This window comes from Ambystoma mexicanum, chromosome 8 (genome assembly GCF_040938575.1).
Source record: "Ambystoma mexicanum isolate Mex_15411 chromosome 8, UKY_AmexF1_1, whole genome shotgun sequence".
In the NCBI taxonomy this organism is placed as follows: Eukaryota; Metazoa; Chordata; class Amphibia; order Caudata; family Ambystomatidae; genus Ambystoma; species Ambystoma mexicanum.
Genome location: NC_090929.1, coordinates 1,564,667,486 through 1,564,686,625, shown reverse-complemented (window position 1 = coordinate 1,564,686,625; position 19,140 = coordinate 1,564,667,486).

Sequence of the window (19,140 nt, the reverse complement as noted above, 5' to 3'; positions counted from 1 at the left end):
AGAGAACAGACAATCAAATTACAATCATTTAAACCGTGATGTGTATTTCTCAATGAGCTCTGCTTTAGGTGGACATGGAACAGAGGCAATGTTGGGTGGCAATGCAGTTGTCCCCTGCACAGGTTCGTTCACAACTCCATGTATGTGCCTATCTAGGACATCAACAATAAGTCTCTCAATAAACTCATATTGCATATCCTCAAACACTGGTTTGATCACCCATTGTTTACTTCTTTTAGTGAAGGCCTTATTGTAGCGAAGCGTCCCTAAAGTTCCGGTCGTCCTACTTTGTTGACGGCCAACATTATGGTTATGTGCCAAGACCGCTAGAAGAGTCCGATTTATCATGCCCTCCATGCCAAAATGCAATCGTTTTGGCCTGTACTTTAGGCACATATTGTGGAACACCTCCAAATCTCCTGTGTGGCAGAATTCCGTGAGTCCCCTCAAATCTCTTGTTATAGTTTTATCAAATACAATCTTTTCAATGGCTTTGTGAGTGGGTGATGAAGGAATCAACCACTTCTTCTTCCGTGCCTCCTCTGTGGACAAACGGCCATGTTCACAATTGTGGAAATGTTGGTTTGTGGTCCAGCGGTGAACGTTGCTACAGTGTAGCATTACTGACCGCCATTTTTCCAGTAGAATTTCCAACGACCCTCCACATGTTTTTGAGCTCCACCAAAGATGGTTGCTGATTGACTTGGACCACTGTGAAATACCTTGCATATCTTTTTTTTTACCTGCAGCCGACATTTTTTTATTGATTGTTTTTGCAAGATGCCATACGTCAAATTGGTGATTTATATTTTTGTACTCTTCTCTCATTGTCTTGGCAATTGAAACGTGCCTGTCCGTGGCTATCAGGTCGATCACCATTCCCCCCGATTGTAGTTCTTGCAATGATGCTACAAAGCCAACTTTCTCCGTGGCCACTGAGGATGTACTTTGTGACACCTGCACGACCACCGAACTCACAATTTTCTTACTTTCCATGTCCTGAAAGTGGTAGGTGCAGTACTTGGCTGAAAATCCTGGGCTGTCGCACTGTCCATTACCGGCTAGCCTGAACAGTTTGCCCGCGAATGTACTATCAATAGACATTTTTTCCATTCTCCAAGCTTCGCTAATGGCTGGAAATAGATAATCGGTTTGGTATTTCTAGAACTGAGTTTTCGCAATGAAATGGATTCCCACAAACTGAAAGAAAGACTCTAACTTTTTAAAACTTGAACCACTAAAAAGTGCAGCCGCTGCACAAAGTAGATTGCCTGCTGGCAGTTGCCCCAGCATGGGTTGTGCAGACCATGAGAAAGGATGATATTTTGTACAGGTGGCATGTATTTTAAGGTTAGTGCCTCGAATTGCACGAGTCACATTAATCAATGGCTCCCCACATACTTCCCCACCAACCGAATGCCCACATTTCATCCGAATAATAATATCAATCAAACAACTATCGAATACAATGAATTTGGCCTCTTTCCTTATACTGTCACTCTGCATCCCAGCTGGTTCGGCCTGTAACGTTGAGGACATGTCACTCACATGAAAGGTAGAATCTCTGATATTGTCTTCCGCTATGTTCAGTGATATTGATGGTGTTTCATTGTCGTCCACTTCATTCTCTTCCATTGCAACATCTGTTCCTTCTCCGGCGATGGGTGAATAAAACAATTTCTTCAACTTTCTCGCGGTCTTAGTTTTTGCGGGTGTGGATTCTGTGAATTGATCTCCGACTGCATCCGAATTACCAGGAGGACATTCACTATCAATGGCTGGTGGTGGTATAGCTCCGTTGTCAATCACTTCATATTCTTCCCATTGGCACGATGCATCTCCAGTCTCAAGTCCCTGCCAAAAGGTTTGACAAGCAACATCTCTCGTTCGCTTCACTGTCTGTGTAGATCTAGTTCGTACACCCACTCGCAACTAGAGGACAGATTGGAAAAGGGATGTTCAGTTTAAACACAACTTACAGTATTGAACTATTAACAGTGAAAAACAACATAATATAGTGACCAGGACACTAACCTTCTTTTGCTTTCTTTTCTTTGAAACTTTCTTGCCTCGAACTTCAACATCAGGACGCTGTTGCTCCGACTCGTGTGTGCATGTCTCCACTTCCTCTTGCGCTGCAACGACTATATTTTCATGATAAGCACATCCATCACGCACTGACGCTCCATCGACTCCCTGAAACATAGAACTTTCATTAGTATGTATAATAATATTGAAAACACAAAATGTACTTGGGGACCAATACCCACGTACATCTCAATAGCAAAACACGAATGAACGCTTTGTGTAGAACATTCAAACGACAATTATTCACGTATTGTTTGTTGATCTAGTTAGATGGAACTGTCAAGATCCATCCCTCGGGCTCCTCATAGACTTCCATTGATGATATTATTGAAGATGATGCTTCAGTAACTCCCTGAAACACAGTAATTGCATTAGTATGGTTTTCTATTTTGTTAAAAAGAACATAAACTTTGTGCAGGCGTCAACGGCTCATCTAAATAGACCTGCACAAATGATCAGTTGTCTAAAATAAATAATGGATATCTAAATATGATTCGATTTACTCGATCGTTGGAAGTGTCACCACCCAGAGATCTGCATCAACTACTAGGGGTGATGTTCTTGTAGAAGAAGCTCCGTCATCTCCCTGAAACATAGTACTTGCGTTAATAAAGAAGGAAGTATAGCGGATGTAATCACGTCATATGATTTCGCTTGATCGAACTGTCAGTATCCATACCTCGAAATGCATAAGAACATCAAGGGACGATGTAACTGCGGTGCACACTTCTGCAAGCTGTTGCGCCGACCCGTAACTGCATGCTCCCCCTTCTTCTTGGACTAATGCTACATCGACTCCCTGAAACATAGGACTTTCATTAGTAATGAACACAATATTGAAAAAAGAAGACACATAGGAGGGCGACGACAGAAGGACATATCAATGGCTAAAAACGAAAGAAACATTGTGTGTAACAATCACGCTACAAGAATGCAAGATCTGATGATCTCCATCGATGGAACTGTCCAGAAACGTACCTCGAGCATCTGAGTGACATCAACGGTTGTCGTCAATACGTTGGACTCCTCAGCATCTCCCTGAAAGACAGTACTTGCATTATTTTGGATAACAATAATTATAACTGAAAAGAAAGACTAGAGGACGAGTACAAGGGTGTACCATTAGGTAAAATAATTACACGATAAATTAAAACTATTGATTTACATGCCTAAAACAAGTCAGTGGCAGAATAGCCAAGTAAGATTACCCGATAGGCGCTTGAAGTGGCTGATGACTGCAATAACGACACGGATGGAGAATCTTCCGCCTTCATATTGAGTGGATACATAAATGGGGAAATTATTGTTAGCTAATGCTACACACTACCGCAAGGCCGAGAGATAAATACGTAAACTTGACTCACCAGTGGAGGAATGTGGACGAATAGAGTGGGAATAGCGGTTGAGAGCAATTTTCGCTTAGCTCGCGGTGTGTTCTTCTTTATTAGCAATGATGCGGAATACATGTCTGAGCTAAAGTGCCTGCTGCAGATGCAGTATCGCCCCTCTTGTCCGCAAAGACTTCTAGGACTCTACTTTCAAGCTCAGACGGTGGATATCCGCAATATCGGACCCATTCTCTTATCTGATCTATTGTCTTAGGGAAAACATGCATTATAGTACCTTCAGATTTTTTATGGGTCTTCGAAGGGCAACCGCCAATGGAACAGGCAGGCATTGTGGAAAGTTCTGAAAAGTAAAGATCAACAATTCTATATGAATACCAATGTGTTAAAAAATTAAATGACACATAAAGGGTTCAATGCAAGGTTCGTTTTGGTTCTTGGAACTATACACGTTATTCACATGCGGATAAGTATTTGAATAACTTTAAAAAAATAGAAAAATAATTTGACTAAACTCAGAACATGTGACTAGTTCCTTGCATGTACTGTCTTGAACGAAAAGAAATTGGACGCAAAATGATTATGGTACATGGCCTTGCCTTGACGAACAAACAGTTAGATGCAGGGATCAGAGTAGTTTCTTGTCGTAGAACAGGGAGCAGTTCACAGGTTGCAAACTGACGAGTTTCCTCGAAGTGGTCACGGAAGTTCACAGAGACGAAGAGCAGATAACCAGCACCTTCACGGGTTGACTAGCAAAGCGCAAAGAAGTTCTCATTAGAAATATGAAGTGGGTTATAAAGAATTCGAAACAGGGGTGTGTTTGTGAATGAATGACGTGTATATGTCGTGGCATTATGCGGTTTGCAGGGGGGCGTCCAGCGTGAGGGGGGATGCTTGGCAGGAGACACGGGGTCTGGAGGTAGACATGGGAACAACAACCCATGCTCTATAGACCACTTTGAAGTGTACATGGTCTTTGGCACCTCTTGGCCTTTATCGCTCCCTGACAGCTCCACTTGCCAGCACAAGTACCCCGGTGCGAACTGCCTTTGATAGGGCGGGGGGTGGATTGGGGCGGTGGTCGTGCAGACAAGACACAGGAAGACTCGTGAATGGAGACACACTTATGTGGATTGCAGGGGGGCGTCCAGCGTGAGGGGGGATGCTTGGCAGGAGACACGGGGTCTGGAGGTAGACATGGGAACAACAACCCATGCTCTATAGACCACTTTGATGTGTACATGGTCTTTGGCACCTCTTGGCCTTTATCGCTCCCTGACAGCTCCACTTGCCAGCACAAGTACCCCGGTGCGAACTGCCTTTGATAGGGCGGGGGGTGGATTGGGGCGGTGGTCGTGCAGACAAGACACAGGAAGACTCGTGAATGGAGACACACTTATGTGGATTGCTGGGGGGCGTCCAGCGTGAGGGGGGATGCTTGGCAGGAGACACGGGGTCTGGAGGTAGACATGGGAACAACAACCCATGCTCTATAGACCACTTTGAAGTGTACATGGTCTTTGGCACCTCTTGGCATTTATCGCTCCCTGACAGCTCCACTTGCCAGCGCAAGTACCCCGGTGCGAACTGCCTTTGATAGGGCGGGGGGTGGATTGGGGCGGTGGTCGTGCAGACAAGACACAGGAAGACTCGTGAATGGAGACACACTTATGTGGATTGCTGGGGGGCGTCCAGCGTGAGGGGGGATGCTTGGCAGGAGACACGGGGTCTGGAGGTAGACATGGGAACAACAACCCATGCTCTATAGACCACTTTGAAGTGTACATGGTCTTTGGCACCTCTTGGCATTTATCGCTCCCTGACAGCTCCACTTGCCAGCGCAAGTACCCCGGTGCGAACTGCCTTTGATAGAGCGGGGGGGTGGATTGGGGCGGTGGTTGTGCAGACAAGACTCGTTTGCCGCAGGGCCTCACCAAGGAGAGGCCATCTAACTGCATGTAAGAGGCAGGCTGCAGGATCTAGTACATGGAAGGCAGGGGGGTGAGTTTATAAATACCTCACCCTCCCAGGAGAATATATGGGTGCAGTTCACCCTGGAGACCCTGGATGCCTAGGCAGTTAGTCAGCAGCAGGCTGGCCTGTGGTGGCAAGGCGGCACGGGCCAGAGGGGGTCATCTCTGTACCCGGTGCCCAAAAGGATGATTTATTATGATCAACTATATTGATTATTTACCTATAACCATGTTTTGTATCAATAAAATCCAACGGCCTTTTATTGCCAACGCTTGAACAAAGTGGTGTGGTAAGTATTTTTGGGGGAGGAGGCAAGGCCGGGAGGCTTGATGCCAACCTGCAAAATAACATATGTATGTCTGCTGCATATGGGTTCAACGGTTATGTGGATTGAAGGTGGGCGGCCAGCGTGAGGGAGGATGCTGGCCGGAGACATGTGGTGTGACAAGACAAGGCACAGGAAGACTATTCAATGGAGACACACTAGATTCATTTAAAAAATCAAAACAACCATTGTTAAAATATATGTTGGGTTTTATTTTAGATCTTAATTTCAATTGAACATAAATAATAAACATTACACATTGTAAAGTTCCGGTTGCAGCACATCCAGGGAAAATCCGCGGTATTGTCCACTGTCGCTGGGGAAATGTTGTCTAATGGCAAGTACCGCACAGGCAGGTATTACTCTCCGAACGCGGTGTCCGAGCCTCCCGTGAAGCCACCAAGTGAAGCAACGATAGGCCACCAGCCTGTACCACCTGTGAAAATGAAAGATGCAAACTGTATTAAAATGACAAAACTTTCTTATCACTGTCGATTCAGGTAAAAAATGTCATTCTGCTTTGAAAAAAATTCTATCTAGAAAATGCACAATATGGAACCAATTTACATGCATTCGAATGATATGTAGATGTAATTTTATATGTGGGAGACGACCATGAAATAGTAGTGGCATCACTGACATCACAACCAGAGTATACTTACTCGTTACTCGGATTACGCGGACGAACAGTGCCGCGAAGTTCGTGCATAAGCACCATCATCATCCTCAACACGGTCCGTGAGAGGCAGGCTTCCCTGAACTCTGGCAGCTCGGTGATGCATTGCGGACTTGGCTCGCTTTCCGAAATGTAGGCCAAGCACCCGGAATTTTCACGGCAGCAGCAGTTCTCCTCCTCAGTTGGCATTAGCTCGCACCGATTGCTCGTGCACCAGGTGGAGACGCCGTCCATGCGACATGGTCCAGGCTCTTCATCCGTTGACTGGTCCTCCCAACTGCCGTCCGAATCCCCATCGTTTTCGCGTGCTTGCCTTTCCAGTAGTTCTTCCTCGGTGTACTCGGGCTCGTACATATACGGCATTATTGTAGCCATTGTGTGGTAAAGAAAGTAAAATAATTTACAGAGATGGTACAGGTGTTCACAACGCCTAGAAGCGGCGAAGGTAGCTGACCAGAGCACAGAAACGAGTCACAGAATACTCAAAGTAACACAGAGAGAGTAATGGAATCGAAAATCTGCTGCTGTGTGTTGTGAAACGGTGTGTTTATACTTATTGAGGAAAGAGGCGTCCTGCCATTTCCATGGCGACACTTCATTAGCGGAGGCGCAGCGATTGTTGACACGAAACGTGCTTTGGCGTTGGGAAATGGGCGGTACGCGTCTGCTGATGTCAGGCTCAGGGGCGGGGGATTTGATTTAGTGCCGCAAAAGCAGGTGAGCCAGGTCGATGGGGGGAAATGATAGGATTATCAGAAAATGGCGGCTGATTTCGAGTGCGTTAATGGACGAAAAGTCGGGTAAGGTCCATAGGAAAGTTTTCTACGATCTACCGATTTATGCTTAAAAACACATGGCCGAACCGTAGGGACAATAAAAAAAAGTCCCGGAACTATCCTTTAAGCATGAGTAAGCTTGGTATATGTAGTTTTAGGCGTCTTGCTGTTTCCGCTTAGCAAAGGATATATGTGTGTGTGTGTGAGTGTCAGTCCCCAATCTTTGTGAGTCGTAAGCATGTGTTTTGTGCCTAGCTGCACTAAACTGTTGTTTTTGTGTAGCTTTGTGCATGGGTGCCTATACACTGGAACCAATGGATGGGTATCCCTTTCATCACCTCCAACTCCCTCAAGGTCAGTCATTTTTCAAAGAAACAAGCGGAGGGTAGATCTCTGTCTTCGGCTGGGGCCTCCTTCTGGAACAGCCTCCCTGCCACTCTAAAACTTGAGGAGAACCATCTGCGGTTCCGGATGCACCTCAAGACCTTCCCCTTTTCTTCTGCCTTCGGTCCCCTTCTCCCCTGCTGATCTGTTCTCTCTTGGCAATGTGCACCTGGCCACCCTCTGTCGTTCGGGCCCAGGTACCTGCTCACCCTGCCACCCTCCCGCACTGCCTGCGGGCCACCCCTTGCACCGGGGTCTTTATCTGTACCCATACAGCCCCCCCTTTTTCTTCCTGCACTTATCAGACCTACCCTGTCTGCTGCCTTAAACCTAGCACTTGCAAATTGCTGGCTGCTTTACCACTGTTTGTTGCCTTTATTATTTATGTATTGTTATTTATCTGTTTCCCCTCTGCTTTGCACTTTCCACATCTCCCTCCTTCCAGGCACTTTTCCCCTCCCCTCTCCCATGCACTTGCGCGTTCTCAATGTCACTGGGCCTAGTAAGATCGCTGTTTTGTTCTCCCCTGTTCCCCTCCCTTGCCTTGTCGCGCTCTGAAACACTTGTGTACGAGCGCGATAGATATAAAATACCAATCAATCAATCAATCATAGGCATCTGCGGAGCAATAATAGTAAACCACAGAAAGTGATGCTTCACAGTACAACATTAGTTTAGTTCAATAGGGGCTCAAGTAGTAGTGGAGGACTGTGGAAGCAAATACTCAATAACGATTCATTTAATAATATATATATATATATATATATATATATATATATATATATATATATATATATATATATATATATATATTACAAATATATATGAAACAGAAAGAAACAACTGCTGCGATGCAATGTGAACCGCACACCAGGTCAGGAGATGCCATAAAAAAAGAATAAGTAACTCCAGTTTAATTGACACTGATGTTTTTAATGGTTAAAATATACCCTCATACATATCGATGATCCACATAAGATACAAATTGTCATTGAACTCTCTTTATACTGTATTGGGGAAATCGTTAATGGCACTACGCAAGATGAGTTTGACCCCCGTGGCTCCAGCATTCCACATTGTTTGTCCGAGCTCAGGACTGAGAACATCGAAGCTCTTAGAAGAGTGGCAGCAGAGGATGATCTCAACTCTCGCCACCGCCAAACTAAATTTGAACGACCTGATTATGCGCCCACAAGTTGCAAAAAAGAAGTTCGAACTCTGGTGCTGGATTCAGAACATTGATCATCGCCAACGAATGTCGCCCACTCTTGACTCAGGAATTGGAGCTCACAAGTTAAATGTGCCTAGTTTGTATCTAATAAACTGCCTTTCTCGACATCATCGTGATCAATTCCTGAGACTTCGGCTAAACGCCTTAAAAACAAAAGAGATGCTGTGGCGTTGACACATAAGCGAAGGAAACGATAACATATGTCGCTTCTGTAAAAGCGAAATCGAAACAACTGAACATGTTCTTACCAAGTGCAAGCAGATTATATCAAAACGGATGCAGCATTTAAGCAAATTTATTCCTGCCGCAGCAACTAATCGAGATTGGTGGTCCTATGCTAGTGCTGGTCACTGCATCAAACTGAGTTGCGCGGTAGTAGACTTCATGGACTCACTAAAGCTTAATGAAAAAGTGTTGATTCCCTAAAGGCATGTGTGTCCATGCAAATTGTCAGCTTCCTTTTAGATGTACACAGAACTCTTGTGATTAATGAATTAATGATCTGTAAGTCGTAACAAAAGCTTGAGGTCCCAGTGTTCACATTGGGTCTTATCAGGCTGAGGTTTCAAAAATAAAAAAATAAAAATATACAGCAGAGGCAGGACAAAATAGGAACTAGGTCCTGTATGATGCGTTTCGCGCTTGCAGAGCGCTTGTTCACCTGAAGGGAGCACAGCAAAAATGGGCTAAGAAATACAACAAAAATCCTTTCTCCATGTTGGCAATACATGTAGGTATGCTAGGAAAGACGTTCAAAGCAGGCAGAAATCTTGGAATGGAGGTGAATGTACACAATACATGTCAAGTGTCAATTCCTATACAGATACAATTTAAGAGAGCTGGAAAGACACAATTCAGAGAATAAGGGGGGGCTGGCCACATACATAGAAATATAGTCGAGAGGCAGATTTCATAAAGTGCAAGTGCTAGCAGCAATAGAATAAAAAGACTAAAAAAAATAGGGTACACAGAAAGGAGCGATTGCTACAGCATGGATACAATCTATGCACAGTTCCAAAATTCCACAATAGAGATAAAAGTTTATCAATAAAAGCTGTGCAGAAGGCCTGCTCATGTCCTGGAGCAGCTGCATTTCAATAAAGTGCCAGTGCTTACCAAATGCAGGATGGAAAACAGCACACTCAGTAAAGTGCAAGTGCAATTACAAATATGATGCAGCGTTCATGTAAATTAAAGTAAAGTGCAAGTGCTAGCAGCAATGGTTCAAGAGTACCCTCTCACTGCAAGTGAGAGGGCTACTTGCCACATGAAATAAAGTGGAAGTGCTAGCAGGAATAGCTCACAAATGCCTTTCTAACTGCATGTGATAGATGTGGTGGCCACATGAAATAAAGTGCAAGTGCTTGACAGCAATGGCGGAACTGATGAAACATGAAAGTAGTCGGATAATCCCAGAAGATAATTATCAAAATTGCATTTTGTGGCTTCCAGAAATACAGCATGCATCGACTTCCCAAGGTAAGAAGTTACTATGGGATGCGTAAAAGCACTTATGGTGGCAGCCCAACTAGCCAAAAATAATAACATTTGTGCTGGTTGCCTGCAGAGCTAAACTGACATGATTAGCCTCAGACAATCAAGAAAATAAAGATATGCCAACAAGTCATTAAAGATGGACAGACACCTGAAATGGCCCAGTGCTACCTTACAAACAGAAACAAGTAAATATATATATTTTAAATTCCAATTCAAACAATCTATAAAAAAAATCAACAATGTGTGCAAATATGCATAATTAAACATGTGCAAATGTGCAAAAGCGTTTTATATGTGCAAATCCGCACGTATTTAATGTGCAAATTGGCAAAATATATATGCCACCGGTCTTAAATAAGGACCAAAGGTATAAAAAAACGCTGTACCAATATACACATATACTGTTGCAACCAACACTGTTAATCAAACTAGTCCCAACCTATTCTCAACATTTCATCAACTAAAGGTAATCTAGAGGAACACAAATGCAAATGGACAAGCCCCTCCGTTTTTAATGTATACATTTGCCTTTCTCTTGTCGATGGTTCAACATCTAGTTCATTATGAGAGCCGATGTCCGTCTTCCTCAGGACTTAAATGTAGCATATGATGACCCTTGCGTGTTTCTAATCCTTTTACGTCATCCTGTGATGTCTCTTTAAATTCTAAATTGACATAAACACATATATAGCCTCCATTTAAATCCACACTGCCTATCCACAACACTATCTCTTTAGCTCCCATTATTCAAATTAAAGAGCGTTTACCATTTGCTTGTTACTGATTGCATAGCGTTGAACATCTCTGTCTTCAATCACACAAGCAGGAAACCAACCTTCAACGACATCATGCAAAATAGGGTATTAACATCTAATTTGCATATGTAGTGCTTTATCACAGCATGCATTTTCTTGTCAAAGTACAATGGAATCACTAATCACTAACTTAGACATCAGTCTTCTGAGATTCCTAAAACAGACATATAATAGTCTGAAAGGGCAAAATAGAAACCCTTTTAGGTTGCACCAAATATGTTTCATTTTCTATATCTGTTGTCACGTTTAACCAACAGCCCAAAGACTGTTTTCTCAACACATACTGACCTGTTTCTTTGCTTCAAACTCAGTGTTTTTCAGAACCGAAAACTCAGACTCGTTTGAAACGCGCCTAACAATAGTGTAGTCCACACTGACGCGTAATTGCGGGTGCCATATTGGAATGTCTTCATGCCCTTTTATTTAGTTTGGACCGATCGTTTTTATATTTAATTCATTATAAATTCAATGTAGTCACACAGAGGAACTACTTATACTAAATCCCAAGTGTCATCTGATAAGTTCAGTGTGAGTGTTAGTGTGATCATCATTACGTAAGTCATGTATCTATCTACAATTGCTCACAAGCTGTGTTGGCCATTAATGTCTGCAAACCAGTTTGTTGTGCCTCTATCTGCAGTGTGGGCAATTATGTACACTGATGCCATCCCTCTTGGATGTTTAACCCATTCAAATAGCTCTGTGTATGGTAGAGCCACCATGTTTCTCTTTGGGAAAGTGTAACCACTGTATTTTGTCCATCATTGCCCCATAATTTATCAATTGCCCACCATTTAAATTCTTCTGTTTTCCCTTCCAACGTCAGCACCCTTGGTCTGCCAGGCAATCATTGATTAAAAAAAAAGTCTACATCACGATTGAGAAGTGAACAAAAAAGCCAGCTCCAAACACCTATGACAAGATATTTATGTATCCAGGGATCATCAAAGAGACTACTTTAAACTGCATGGGCCAGGTTGTGGGGGAGGTTTTTTCCGCCGCCTCGTCTTTCTTGAGAATCGCATGACGATGTAAAAGCTTTTTTGACAAAACGTAGTTGTAACTGAGTAAAGTTCAATAAAAAAAAAGAAAGATATTTATGTATTTAATTTCCCAATGTGTTGAATTTAGCTGTTATGAGGCTAGCCTATGTGGTGCACTTGGAAGAACTGTGAAGGTAGCAGGTTTTTGCACTTAGATGAATTGTAAAGGTAGCCAATGTTTTGCACTTAGAAGCATTTTGGGGGTGGCCAATGCATTAAATTTAGCTGTTATAAGCATAGCCTATGTGATGCACTTGGAAGAATTGTGAGTGTAGCAGGTTTTGCACTTAGATGAATTGTGAATGTAGCCAATGTTTTGCACTTAGAAGAATGCTGGGGCTGGCCAATGTATTGCACTTAGATGAATTGTGAGGGTAGCAAAGTGTTGCACTTGGATGACTTGTGAAGGTAACCAATGTTTTGCACTTAGATGAAATTTGGGGGTTGCCAATGGATTGCACTTAACAACTTGTGAGGGTAGCAAAGTGTTGCACTTGATTGGATTGTGAGGGTAACCAATGTATTGAATCTGAAAGAATTTTGGGGGTGGCCAATGTATTGCACTTGGATGAATTATGAAGGTAGCCAAGGGGTTGCGCTTGGGGGATTGCTCAGGCTAACCAATAAATTGAACTTAGCAGAACGTGATGCAACTGTCCACCAACCCACTAACAACACTCCAATATCCTGTTTACTCAAGCTAAAACACAGAACAAAACATGGCATACCTCTACCGCAGCGAAGCATAAAACCACCACAAACTGCACACATCATGCAACACCAAGCAAGAAACTAAGCCAGCCCCACACAAATCTCCACACACACACTGATGCACCAAACACCAAAAAAAGATTACCATCTGAAAACAAATGAGCACACAGTGACCGCTTTTTCCCACCTGAAACTACCAACAGCACATCAAAGCTGTCTTGCGCTTTTCCCTCTCAATCCCACTAACCAAGCCCTCCCAACCCTTTTTCCTTTTGAGATCCACCAGGGCACACAGACACCACAAAAAGTGGCAGCAGTGCGTGGAACAAGTCTCAATAACATAACATACGTTGTACATCTAATATGACATGATAAGACATTCATAACACGCCTGTACACAAGTGTTTCATCGGACAGTGTACCCAGGTACTAACACTTATGTTTCCTTGACTCTTCTTGCCAAGTAAAAAATTGCACTCCACATTAAGATGAGAGTGGGTTAGATGATACGGTCAATGAATGCAATGTATATGTAGAAGGGAAAAATGTAAGCTAAATACAAGAGGTAGAAAAAGGCATGCACTATTGCCTTTTGAAGTCACCAGTTCTTCTTATGTCACTTCATCGTCCCAGTGCCGGCTGTGGGCAGAAACTATGGCATCTAAACTCCTTGCATTAGCACTGAGAAGACAGCTAATGACAGAGTCATTTTCGCATTGGGTGATATTAGAGATGGGATAAAGCGCTCCCCACCGTACATTATAAGTATATTCCAAGTCCCCGAGGAACTTCATTACCAAATAGTGCAACAAGGCGAATGCAGCTCGTTGTCTAGTTGTAAATGCACATAATCAATGTAGAATCTGTTCAGATGAAAAAAGTCATAATATGCGGCTTGTAAGGTCTGGCTTAAAACATTTCAGCAGTTCAGTACAATATATTTCATAGCTGTTTTCTCATTTAAAATAAGTGTTAACATGCTGCTACCCTGGTTAAACTCCAGCAGTGCGCAAACTAGATACTACCAGTAAGAGATCCTGATCTATGAATGGCTGTAAAGTGTCTCAGAAAGGTACTTTAGAAGAAAGGAATCCTAAGAGCTAGCCATGACTTTAATCAAGTGGTCCAGGGGAAGTTGGAACTCTGCTGTGTGCTGCTTGAACAGCACACATTGTGACATCACAATCCAACTGTAATGAGTTATTACAGTTATGGTAACGATGCCATTTTTGTACTACGAGTGAGTAGTGATGACACTATTCTACTGTATTATATGGAATAAAGTACCCCCAATGTACTTTATGAGGATAGTGAAAGTCACAAAGGATTTGTGGACAGGTAGAATGAGGCTAAAGACAAAGTTGCTTTATACGGCCAGGCAAATCTGAGGTGACTTACAAGAGGTGACTTACAATATCCCTTTTATGCATGGGAGAGAGTATTTTATTCCTTATACCATATGATCATGCACAATCATCCCTTTCAATAAAAGGCCTCTTAATTAATCGAACGCAATAGTTCTTCCAGTTGCTGATACATATTATTAACGATGAATCTGGATACAAAAACAGACTACTATGCTGCTTGTAACGTGTTGCAGAAAGTAGTTTAAGCAATTTCCTTGAATACATTAACAGCAGTTTTGTGATTTAAAATAAATGCGAATGTGCATATATACTCTTGCTCTCCAATGTTAAAACTGCAGTAGTGTCCAAAATATGCATAAGACCATAAGCAGATCCTTATTAATTGATGGCTGTAACGTGTCACAGAAAGATATTTTTAGAAATGCACAAGGCAGATCAGGGAAAGCAAAACCCAACAGTACATGTTAGGAACTCAGTATTCAAGGTAGGTAAACCCTATCAGTTAAGAATAATGCAATAGTACCAACACTATTACTTTTAAGAAGAGTGGAACACTACATTTTTAAGGAGCAACCTGCAACTTAAAGGTAAGTAATACATTTTGTAACACTTTGTAACCTATTCCATTTCTGAGACAATCAACCCTGGCGCCAACTTTGTGGAACTCGATGCCTCCCTGCATTAGACACAGCCAAGTCTACATGGCTTTCCGGAAGGCACTCAAAACCTGGCTCTTCCACTAATAACACATAAGGGAACCACTGACCGCTCGACCTACCACCACGACCAAGAAATGGCGCAGTTACCCGCTCAATACGGGCCCTTTAATAGACTCTCAGGCCAGGCGATATCTACCCTCATTATCTGGAGCCTTTTCCCCAGACTTGAAACCTGAATCATAGTAGCACCCATGTACATGACAAAATTAATCATTGCCTTCTGCCATCAGAAATAACATACGCTCTGAGACCTAAAGATATCTAGCTCTAATAATCCGGACCAATTGTGCTAGACTCGTAACCCAAGCACTAATAGCACTTATGAGCTTGATCACTGCCATGCAATTATTCACTATGCTATCAGTACATGAAATGCCCATGCTTGCTTATCCTACTCATCTGAAAATCCATGAGCAGAACTAGATACCGGGGGCCGTCTAGCACTTACTTTTGCTAATCCCACCTATCTGGGAATGTATTTAGCAGATCTATCGACTGGGAATCTATCTAACAGAATTACCAACCAACGCACTAATAGCATTTATGAACTTGATCATTAATAGGCACTGTGCTATCAGTCCAGGAAATGCCCTTGTTTGCTAATCCTACTCATCTGGAAATCCCTGAGCAGAACTAGATACCATGGGCCGTCTAGCATTTATTCTTTGCTAATCCCAACTATTTGGTAATGTATTTAGCAGAACTACCTACCAGGGAATCTATTTAGCAGAACTACCAATTTAGGATGTCTCTAGCAACTATCCAGTAATGACTTGAGTTAGGACAGATCCTCCTGTCACCAACTGTTAGTCTTCGCCAAAGCAATTTGACCCAACAAATCACTTGGAGGACCTTAGCCTATCAGCCCGAACCCAAAGGGAGATACCACCCCCTCGACAGGCACTGGAGGCTCATCAGGGAACAGGGTCCCCCTAGAAAGCACACAGACTCTCAAAAACACCATTATACTAACACTTTCCTCTGCACCAACAAACAATAGAATGCAGCTATATCCCTCGATTAATTTGGCCTAGCTGTACACATACTTATCCACCTCCATGATCACCCCAACAGTCTTTAGAACGCAGCTATACCCCTCAAAATCGGCATAGCTGCTAATCTCACTCACAAACCCCAGTGCCGCCAAAATGCAGATACCCACATTCTAATAACACTGTATTAATTAGCGATGTTATCAATTATATACTAAGTTGTTTGAAGAACCTTTTCTTGAAAAAGGATTTACCCACCAGTGTCTACATTTGAGAAGGCTAAATTACCACTAGTGGTCACTTACCCGTCAACCGGCGCTGTTTGCGAACTTTTAACTTTAGTGTTTGATTTATGTAATTTTTAATGTTGTACTGTAGATATATTGTACGGCGAGATTTTATTGTATTTGCAATTTTGATGAAATGTGATGTCGTTTTATGTGGTTTTAGTAAGGAATATTAGATTTTTTGTGAATAAAATTGGATGTATTTATATCTATTTGAGAATGCTGGCTCAGTTCTTATTTGTTAAATGAACTGAATAGGTCTAGTCCTGGTTCACGAGCAAATAACAGAGTGACACAATGGTTCTGTAGTTTTTGATTTTCCTTTTCTTCTTTGGGGTCGAACCCTTGTGTCAGCAAACTGCCCAATGTCTCTCTTTTGTTTTTTGGACCCACGTTCAGTTGGCCTTGCTGCACACATTCTACTGATTTCAAACAACCACCGCACCACACCTAACACTAGTCTACACACCACTTAATCCACATTGCCTTCACACATAGTAAGTGCACCGAAACACATTTTACTCTCTCCTCTGACTTGGACTGCGGTCCCCATGGGTTGAACGTTACCAATGGTAAAAGTTGCTATACAAATGCCCAATAAAATAACATAACATAACATTAGTAGCTACCCAAAATGGACGAAGACGCACAAGAGGGAGTTGGAGACAGCTACTTGGACAGAATCAACTAAAGCACAGAAGCCATGCATCAAGCAGTTAGAGACACCACAACAACATAGCTATGTCAGACATGCAGCACACGTGCCATCCGCACACTCGGAACACTCACACACCCAACTACACGAAGAACACTTGCGTACAGTTCTATGAGTTAGAGGATACTGACATATACATACTTTCTGCCCGTTTATTATTTTGCCATTAGCTAGCCGCAGCAAAGCAGGAACGCATGAAGCAAGAAGGGCAAGTGTAAATGCTTGCAGTTGCTTACATGCAAATAACCCTATTGAATGGCAGGAGCACTCGAGGGATCTGGCAGCCATAATGAGTTAACCTATGGATATTATGGAAGGCACATACTGTAGAAGCCAGACCAGGACTTAGGAAATTCTAGTAGGCCATGAAAATCTTAGAGAAACTTAAAGCCACGCAGAATGCTGTGCAAGCAGAACCACTGCGGCAGGAACAAAGCCACTGCCAAGGCCGCTCTGTTGCAAGTGACATTCCTCACCCTGAACCGAAGTTACACTAGCTGCAGAAGAGGCCCAGTTGCCGTAAAATACAGAATAATTCAGAGCTCCTGTGCTCACGAACGCGGTCTCCAAAAACGTGATCTGGTCGAGTTGATGAGGAGCCAATATTTGGTGGCTGGGAAGAGCAAACCATCTCACAGACCAGACAAATGTTGCAACAAATTTGTTACACTCAAGCTACAGTTCTGCGCTGGGAAAGGAGCATGCTCACGGGCCATAACACACGGTTATGATGCTGACACATAGTTGCACCTCACGGACACATAATTGCACATGCATCGTGAACAGGTGTCTTGCGTGATGGGAACTGGGTTTGTCCCAAGCTTGGGGGCCCGTGGCTCAACCAATCAAAATCCATGGCACTAAGGGTGGGTAGCTGGGATAACTTTTCGGGGATAGTCAAAGCCTGACACCTGACATACCCTGGTCCAATGAAGTAACTTCTATATTGGCTTCTATAGGGGAACTACGACTCACCAACCTATCCAGATTGGAGTTAGGTTTTTGGAGAAGTGTCCGGAAGGTGACACAATTTGTGATGCCATTTGTTACCAAAACTGACCTGCGAACCAGAGTTCTTCGAAATGTGCCTGGACTTCCCTCCGTGCATGTGATCCCTGAGGTTTTTTGGCTGTAATAAACCTCAGTTATACCTTGCTAGTTGTCTGGACCGTACGTTCTTTTGGTTTGGGAAGGAGTTAGGCCTTCCATATGTTCGGCACCTGCGACTCCTAACAAAAGGCTCTGCCTGCTTGGGAGTTCACCCTAACTGGAGGCACTTCTGAGATTGTTTGTGACATCAGCCCAGCCAGAAGCTGCCTCCTTAGCTGTCATACCTGGAAGGCTGCAGGACCCTCGCGGGAATTGCGGGACAACCGGCCAGCGCAACCGGAGATAGGTTGTCAGGAGCCGCTGTAAAAAACGATCCTGCCCACGGTCGGCGAGGTGTCCAAGCAGACCAGAAGGGCGAGACGAACGGTTGGCGGGGAGCCAGCAGCCGAACAGCGTAAACGAACGCAGAACGTAAGTAGTGGTCCACAGAAATAGCAACAAGGTGTGAGGGTGCGTGTGATGTGTGCAGGAGGAGGGAGGTGTTAACTGTGATATATTGTAGTGAATAGTGGTTGTATGTGCATGATAGTAGTGACCTGAGCGGTAGTAGAAGTCCCTTTTCTATGTCTAGGGAACGTTCGGTCTTAGAGGTAAAAGGTTCCGGCGGTAAACCGGACTATTGACTCAATAGGCTTGGACTATAGAAGTATATAAATAAGGTATTCCTATGAGTTGGACGTTTTAGTTCAGAACATAGATGAGAGTATCCCTGTAAGGGTTAGCTGGAGCTATCCTAGATTGCATAAGGTGCGACACAGCGGGTGCAGTTAATCATGAGGAATAAAGAGTATACTCCACCTCAGAGAGGTGGGAAGACAGCTGTGGGGTTTGTGGATTTATGGGGTTTCTGTGCAGGATTGAAGCAACAGGTAATTGTTCTTCATGGCGCACAATTTGTCTATCCATCTGTTTAACTACTAACTTGGTGACATCACCCATAAATCGGTGGATAGGACGGTATGTTGTGATGGTGAGGAGCTAGCATTGTGAAATTGGGATTGGCAGAGATGTGAACCAGTGGCGGTGCACGGAAGGTGCATGCGCAAGATCGAGGTGGTGTGCCTGAGAACAGAAGTGCTGG